General features: G+C 43.4%; 1 long non-coding RNA gene across 1 annotated transcript; it reads right to left on the bottom strand.

The window, feature by feature from the left end:
* Positions 1–1,541: 1,541 nt before the first annotated feature.
* Positions 1,542–8,410, bottom strand: LOC112577057. The gene is made up of 3 exons (XR_003101998.1): positions 6,732–8,410; positions 4,913–5,031; positions 1,542–3,788 (listed from the first exon to the last, which is right to left on the bottom strand). It is a non-coding gene; the product is annotated as an uncharacterized LOC112577057 (long non-coding RNA).
* Between the last annotated feature and the right edge of the window lie 590 nt (positions 8,411–9,000).

Raw genomic sequence — 9,000 nt, 5'->3', positions numbered from 1 at the left:
ACGACTTTCAAAATTAGCACCTTGATCGGAGTACAGCGGCAGGGCATCCCGTTAGTGTGCAGTGAAGTATAGAACAGGGCTGGCGCCGTTGTGTTTGCTGTCGTGTTCTTGGTTGGCATGGCCTGTGCACACTGGATGAAGTGATCTGTAATAACTAAGATGTGCCGAAAGACCCCCTTAGCTGCTTCTAGGGTAAGGCAGTCGACGCACACTAACTCCCGAGTCGTAACAACATTCACTAGCGGAGCACGACTGTCAGGTGCGCCTTTCTGTCAATACACCGCGGACACGTCTTGATGTCCTTGTCCACATCACCGACCCTCCCTCTCAAACAGAACCTGTCTCGCAGAAGGTGCAGCGTTCAATCATGACCTGGGTGGCCCACATCGCTGTGCAACATTTTGCAACACTCTGAGCACTTAGCTGGGTGGCAGTTCTAGCTGTTTGGGTGGCTGCTCATTGATAACTGATATATAAACCCCATCTATCAGCCTTAGATGGTTAAAGTTTTGTTGCAACACACGATGGACGAATCCCGGTGCTCCTTCGCACAGTGCGTCGGAGTGTGCGTTGCTGCTGCCCGGCCTGTACGTGATGTAAACGTTGTACGTCGCCAGCGCTGCCAGCCACCGGTGTCGCTGCTCCTAGTGTGGTTGGTGTTAACACGTGCGTTAACGCGTTCTTTCCGTCTTCACCGGAAACTTATGGCCATAGAGATAATCGTGAACTTCTGTGTTACTGGCCATTTCAGAGACAAGAACTCCAGTATGAGGGTAACACGTAAACATAATTAGGTGTTTACTAATCATACTAATGACAAAATTACAGCTTTGTAACAAAGATTTGAGACTACCACACCTAATAACTGATTTCTGAAATTGACGATATAAATCAGCATCGTTTCTGGGTCCTGCTGGTTGAATATGGACATATAATTATTGCTTGTTAAGAAAAGTAAAAATTTTTACAATGTCGGTGAGGGAGACATTTTATGGCCAGGCTGCTCGGCGGTGCCTGTGATGTCCACCCCGCCTTTTGTCCGGGTAGTAATGAAGACGACTGGCCGCTAGCATTCCGCACCGCGTGTACTCCTACCTTCCCTCGCACGGGCGATACCACTCACTTCACTCAAGAGGACGATATCGGCCTTTAAGAAAATATTGAAAAAAAAAAACAGCTTCACGGCATAAATAATATCTTGAATAAACATAATCTAATACTTTTAGAAACTTGTTTTGAGAGAAAAGAAATATGTATCATTTCAAAGTCGTTCACAGCACATACACACAAACACACTAATGAAATACGCGTGACAGATGACTTGTACTCAGTTTTGCCTGCACTTTGAAGCTGTATTTTCCTCAAAAACGTATGAGGGTAACACGTAAACATAATTAGGTGTTTTACTAATCATACTAATGACAAAATGACAGCTTTATAGCATGGCTTTGAGACTACCACACCTAATAACTGATTTCTGAAATTGATGATATAAATCAGTATCGTTTCTGAGGTCCTGCTGGTTGAATATGGATATAAAATTTATTGCTTTTTGAGAAAAGTAAAATCAAATCAAAACAGGTACATTAGCCAGTTCAAGAGTAACAGAAGTTATAAGTTAAAAGCACAGACATAATAACATATAAAGCAAACGTCTCTGCTTGAATTCTATGCATCGTTGTTATAAAGTCATTAGTGAAATTATTCAAACTATACCCCTAAAAGGCTGCAAATATTGTCTATTTAAAATATTTAAACACAGATATTTCGAAATATTAATTGTTGAAACTATCCTTTGGAAAGTTCACTTCAAAACCTAAATTATCATATACAATGTGAATATTCCGGTGTGTGTGTGTGTGATGATGACGAAGGCGGCTGTAGAGGGATGGGCCTCACTCGCCCGAGGGGAAAGGGGTCACTCTGGCTGGCTCGCTCCGCCCTCTCTCACCCTCACACTCCGTCACCCGCCCGTTCACACGTCCACACGCTCACTTGACAGTCGCTCTCCTCGCGTGCGCAGACACAACTGACGAGACAGTTGTACAGATTGTAAATTTATAATCAAAAATCAACAAAGCAAATTAGTTTGGCACACACGAGACGTAATATGAGTCTCCAAATACACTAATTATTATCAGGTCACAAAATGTAAGAATGTGAAGAATGTAAATGAGATAAAACACACTTCACCAGTCTTTGGACAGTTCTCTCACAGAACAACCTTGGTACTGGGGGTACCACTCGGCTACCTTGCTCTTTGTTTCTTGGAGATGAGTGCAGCTGGCTGCATGCACCTTGTCTTCTAGATGATTTCTTACCACTGTCCCACCACAGTTGCCCCAGGCAATGGATTCAGCGACGATGCTCGGAGTAGAGATGCCTTCTGACTGAACGGCGTTGTTTCCTGAAGATGGGTGCAGCTGCCTGCATGCACCTGGTCTTCTAGATGACTTCTTGTCACTGTCCCACCACAGTTGCCCCAGGCAATGGATGCAGCGACGATACTCGTAGCAGAGATGGCTTGTATGTTGTTCTGTAGATGACCACACTGGACCGGTGGCACGGTGGGATCTGCCAGCCGCTGCCTCGCACTTCTCGCTGCCGGACACAGTTAACTCCCTCACTTGTCGTTGGGAGAATCAGCCTCTTGGTCACAGCACACACCCTCCTTTCTTCTACAACCAGATCGCAAGTGCCAGCAGGTAGTGATACGTTCTGACTGAACGAGCTTCCCTGTCTCAGACGTGCTGCCTGCAACTGAATAACACTCAGAAACAGACGTCTCTGCTGGAACACAAGGTGGAAAGCCCCGACTAACCATCTAACCCTAACTATATACTACGAGGGCACGTGACTACTCGGTTCAGAACCCGGTTCTGACGCTATCGCTCTAATGGTAAGGCCACTACTGACCACCGCGCTATTCCCCTACTACTACATCTTACACTCCCTAACCCTGGGCCTCGATCGCCTTCATCAATGTGGGCGACCTGTCAAGTCGTAAAAACGGACAGAAAGGCTTCCCTCCACTGTCCTCTTTCACTGACCACGGCCCACCTATAATTATCTACACCCGCTTCGGCCTGTTGTTCGGGCCTTGAACCAGGCTGGTTCATGACAGTGTGAGAGGAAATAATTAGCACGCCAAATGTAATTTTACTTTTTAAATACACTACGAAGTGAATTGGTCAACAACAATGCGCAGTGTAAAGAGTTCGAGTGCATTATGTTTATTTTAAAGTGCTTGAAGGTAAAGCTTGCGTTCACTTTCTGTTCCCGTGCACACAATATGACTTACTTATATACATGTGTAGTCCTACCTGCTTTGTCCTTCGACTGCTGCAACGTTTTCCTCGTCCTCCGAGGATGTGCAGTCGATGACATTGTCAGCTGATGCAAGTGGTTCAAATTGGTATGGTTGAACATTACTCATGGCCATCTTGATTTGCTAATGATTTTTATCACGGAGTTCAGTCCGTCGACGTCCTGAAGTGTTGTTCCGCGACCCCAGCGTTGGCAATAGCAGTTTGGAGTGTGTATTATGGTGTAGCATTGTGTGTGACAGCTACGCAGATCATGATGGAATATGTGCCGAGTTCCAGAGCGGCGCTCCTTTTCTTGGTACAGGACTGACCAGTTAGAAATGTACTTTGGATGGTTTTTGACGAGTGAGAGGGGATGGTGATTTTCATGTATATTTGAGGCAGTGGAGGAAAGCTGGTGTATCTGTACTCTACTTGGTATTCTTTATTTTGCTTTCTGTGTGTGTTCGACCTGTTGACCACCTGTCCACCAAAAGAGAGGATAAGTAACAGCGGGCTATTATAGTAAAAAAAAAATATAAAAAAAGACGAGAATCCCACGGACAGATCGTTGTGTTTTGTGTTGTTCGAATGCGCGTGAACGCCGTGTGTGAGGCGGTGACGTCAGTGTGTTACGTGGTCGTGACATTATATCCGTCCTGATTTCTTACTGATTTTCTCTGTTATATTTACTTAGAGATTGAAAATCTGAGCACTAAAATGTAAAAAATATGCATGTATATCTATTTATTCCTCTTCGTGCATCAGGCTGCACATAAGACCTCAACCAGAGTCCGCCACCGATGTCGTGACATGTATATATATATAAAGTGATTTTTGTTTTAGGATGCTTAAAGGATTATTGGGGTGCGAACTGTACACATGAGTGTAGTAAGACATGTACTGGAAGAGACCTGGAAGGCTACTGCGATAATACCACTGGTCAATGTTTAAAAGGTAACTAGTTTTATTTATTTCAGTAAACAGCCAAAAAGTCTTACTCATCTCAAGTGTTCATGTAGGATGAAGTTGTATTTTCCTCACAAACGTATGAGGGTAACACGCAAACATAATTAGGTGCTTTACTAATCACACTAATGACAAAATGACAGCTTTATAGCACGGCTTTGAGACTACCACACCTAATAACTGATTTATGAAATTGATGATATAAATCAGTATCGTTTCTGAGGTCCTGCTGGTTGAATATGGACAGTTCATTTATTGCTTGCTAAGAAAAGTAAAATCAGATCAAAACAGGTACATTAGCCAGTTCAAGAGTAACAGAAAAAGTCGGTTCTACAAATAGTTATGACTGACCACAGGCCACCTAAAGTTTGTTTGAAACGTGCAATAGAAGATTTCTTATGATTGAAATTTTTCTAAGATGAACAGCACATAACTTTTATCACACACTATTTCAAAAGAAGAGAAACCTAACACGAAAAGTCTTCATTTCCATCAACTGACACACTGTCTTGAACACGTTTTCTTTCTTCCTCTTGCTTGATTTTGTGTGGATATCGAATGTATCCATTGAAAATTAACTGCTTTTGTCAATGTCTGTTAGCTCTCTGACATGAAAATTATTAAAAGCATCTACTTACCTTAAAGTCTTTGTAGTTGTCTGTCAAGACGCGCTGTCTCTCAAAGCCATGCATGTTCCGTGAACAGGTTGCCGTGAGAAGTACTGGGGAGATTACTGCAATAACACCTGTCCACCAAACTGTCAAGGCCCATGCAACAAGACGGATGGGAAGTGTGAAGGTAAATATAAAGTTATCATCGCACAAGTAGAAGAAGCACATTTTTAGTGAGACATTCTCCAGCATCAGCCAGCCTTATAGGCCGACATCTTCATGAATACACAAACATGCAAGCAAATTATAGCTCTGGAAGATGTTTGCTAAATGTAATCAAATGTTCATCCATGTTTACAAGACAAGACAAGACAAGTTTATTATTAATCCACAGCGGAAATACATTTGTCAACATCAGGGGCATAAAATACTACACATACTTCAACATTCGCATACTACCACACACTTAGTCCCACACATCTATGAAAAAAAAAAAAACTGCTACCACAGTCATATAACCTGCAGAACCGTTCTCAAAGCATAAAATCAGAAGCCAGCCGATAGGTCATACTGTTGTTAAAAAGTCTGACAGCAGCCGGAATGAATGAACGACGAAACCGCTCTGTTCTACACCTCGGCATAGAAAACCTTCCACTACGTTGCATGCGTAGTTCAGTCAGTGTGCCGTGGAGTGGATGATCTGGATCGAGCAAAATAACTCTCGCCTTCCTGGCCGGCCTTCTCTCAACAAGGGGTTCAAATAGCTCCAGGCTCAGACCTACAACAGAGCTCGCTTTATTTATCAGCTTGTCCAGCCTGCCAGTGTCCCGCACAGAAGCACTCCCTCCCCAGCACACCGCTGCAAACTCTATAATCGTTTAAGCAAGAAACATGAGCTTTCTTAGGTACAGGAACAATACATGATGTCTTTCAACCAGACGGAATCTTGCCCAGAGACAATGACCTACAAAACAAGGTATGAAAAATCTTACACAGCTGCTCAGCACAGATGTACAGTACCTTAGGCTTGATACCATCAGGACCTGCTGACTTATTAACATTGATCCTCTTCAGCTGTCTACAAACATCCTCAACTTCCAGTGTAACAGGCTTCCGTGTAGTATCAACAGAATCAGAAAAGTTTCCCGAACATAAAATAGTGTCCTGTTCATTCTCAAGATCATGTATGTCAAACCTTGCATAATATTTGTTCAGCTCATCAGCAAGCTCACAACCCAAAGCTGGAGAAGCATGCAACTTGTTCTTCTTACGATAACCAACTATTTTCTGCATCCCCCGCCACACTTCCTTAGTATTGTTTTCCACCATTTTTTTTTTCTCCAGTCTCTGCCTATACTGTTCTTTTCCTTCCCTAATCGCCTGTTTCAAGTCTCTTTGTACAGCTCTTTACTCATCTCTATCTCCCCTAGCAAAGGCAGATCTTTTCCTCCCTAGCAGTTCCCTGATCCTTTTATTAATCCATGGCTTACTATTTGCATATTGTGTGACCTCTTTGACTGGAATGACAGTGTCAACACACAAATTTAAATAATCAGTCACTGTCACAGAGAGCTCATCTAGTGTTCCACAAGAGTCAACAAACACATCCCAGTCAGTACATTCCATACAACCTCTAAGTGCATCGCACGCCTCAGGCGTCCAGCACTGTACAATTTTTACAGCAGGAGGTTGTCTTTTGACAAGCGGTATGTATTTCGGCAACAAATGTATCAGACAATGGTCGGACTTACCAAGAGGAGGCAGACTATAACAACAGTACGCCTCTTTAGCATTACAATAAAACAAGTCTAAGATTTTACCCATGCCAGTGGGACAATCAACATACCGATAAAAAGTAGGCAAGGTTTTCTTCAAATTACAATGATTAAAATCCCCAGTTATCAAACACAGCACGTCAGGCGACTTTAACTGCTGACTGGATATCACCGTGGCCACAGTTTCCGACGCCGTCTTTTCGATGGCCGCCGGATGGATGTAAACAACACAAAGAATCACGTGGCTGTATTCACGCGGCAGATAGTAAGGCCGCAGGCCTACACACAGCAGCTCAACGTCAGGTACACAAACTCTCTCCTTGACCGATACATTGTTAGGATCAGACCACTGTTGGTTGACATACACGCACACACCGCCTCCCTTCCTCTTTCCAGTAGAACGAGGGTCTCTATCCAGTCTGACAAACAAAAAATTCTCCAGTTCCATCGCCGAGTTAGAATCATTATCAGTAAGCCATGTTTCACTGAAGCAAAGCAAACTGGTCAGAAAAGCCTATCAATTCACAGGAGTTTACAGGCAGGTGAACTGTTTGCACAATATCAGTGGCGGTTGTACAAGTAACATTCTCTGGGCCCGTGTCACGGACGCGGCTGTCACCAGAGCAAGACACACAACACGTCCACACGCACTATGTTTCCATGAGCAATGTGCGATTGAACCCTAGGGTGGTATGGGGTAGTCCGAGATTTATGCAATCCCGTTATCAGGCACAATTCTTTGATCATACGACTTTCAAAATTAGCACCTTGATCGGAGTACAGCCGGCAGGGCATCCCGTAGTGCGCAGTGAAGTTATAGAACAGGGTTGCCGCCGTTGTGTTTGCTGTCTTGTTCTTGGTTGGCATGGCCTGTGTTGTGATGTTGCTTCAGTCAAGCGATCGCCTTATGGTAGCCCCCAGACGGTGACCTACCACACGGCTGACACTCGCGTTCACTCTGTAAATAATGCTTGAACGCGTGTCCGTAGGCTGTTGGAAGCTCTTGATGGTGGTGACAGCCTGCTGGCCACCTGAAGGATTTATCTAAGACAGAACGTAGGTCCGAGCACAGACTCCGTCAACCGGGCTGATTGGTTGGCGATGACTCGCCGCGTCCTTCTCTCAGGCTGCTCTCTCTCCTCTCGTCGTCGTCGTTGTTGTTGATTTTTTTTAAGGGAAAGTGCTTCCCCCTCACGGTGATTTGGCACTGTGTGTGTGTGTGTCGCTGTCTTGTGCCGCCTCATGTATTGTCCATTTTGTTTGTGCTCTCTTTTTCTGTTGGTGATTATGTTTGCCGTCTGTTTGGGTGGTGCACTGTGCTGCTGCCCTTTCGTTTTCCTTTGCTGGTACTTTCTAACTATGCCTGTGTGTTCTGCCGTGGTGGTGTATGCTTTCAGTTTGTTCTTGTTAGTCTTAGTTTTATACGGCTTAGCGTCTCCTTCCTGTGGGTGTACATCTCTCTTTTTAATCTAGTTATCTTTTGTCTAACAGATTAGTCTAGAGTTTGTGGCTTGTTGCTACTGATGCCACTAATGACAGTGCATTGTGCCACAGCTCTTTTGGAGGGTTGAGGCAGCTGTTAAGGTTTAGTGCCAGTCTATATTTGTGTAAGAAGTGTTTTAGTTCTTCCCTGTCTAAGTTGTTTTCATTACACTCTAACAGCCCATGTGTGGTGCTTAATCCATCCCCACAAGCACATGAAGTGTGGTCCTTGTATCTTGTTAGATACTCTACTTTAAGCCTCATTCTGGCTAGTTTGGTTTGTTCACACCTATTGGACTTGAGGAACTTTATAGTGTCCCCAGGCCTGTCATCTATTAGTCTTAGAACTTGTGGACATTGACATCTGTAGAAACATAGAAATCAGCATGAGGCGTTTCAGAAAATATTGAAAAAAAAACAGCTTCACGGCATAAAATAATATCTTGAATAAACATAATCTAATACTTTTAGACACTTGTTATGAGGGAAAAGAAATATGTATCATTTCAAAGTCGTTCACAGCACATACACACAAACACACTAATGAAATACGCGTGACAGATGACTTGTACTCAGTTTTGCTTCCACTTTGAAGCTGTATTTTCCTCAAAAACGTATGAGGGTAACACGCAAACATAATTAGGTGTTTTACTAATCATACTAATGACAAAATGACAGCTTTATAGCACGGCTTTGAGACTACCACACCTAATAACTGATTTCTGAAATTGATGATATAAATCAGTATCGTTTCTGAGGTCCTGCTGGTTGAATATGGATATATAATTTATTGCTTGCTAAGAAAAGTAAAATCAGATCACAGCAGGTACATTAGCCAGTTCAAGAGTAACAGAAAAG

The sequence above is a fragment of the Pomacea canaliculata genome, linkage group LG12, assembly GCF_003073045.1.
Source record: "Pomacea canaliculata isolate SZHN2017 linkage group LG12, ASM307304v1, whole genome shotgun sequence".
NCBI lineage: Eukaryota > Metazoa > Mollusca > Gastropoda > Architaenioglossa > Ampullariidae > Pomacea > Pomacea canaliculata.
The sequence above is the reverse complement of the archived record's forward strand: the minus strand, read 5'-3'. Positions and strand labels throughout refer to the sequence as shown.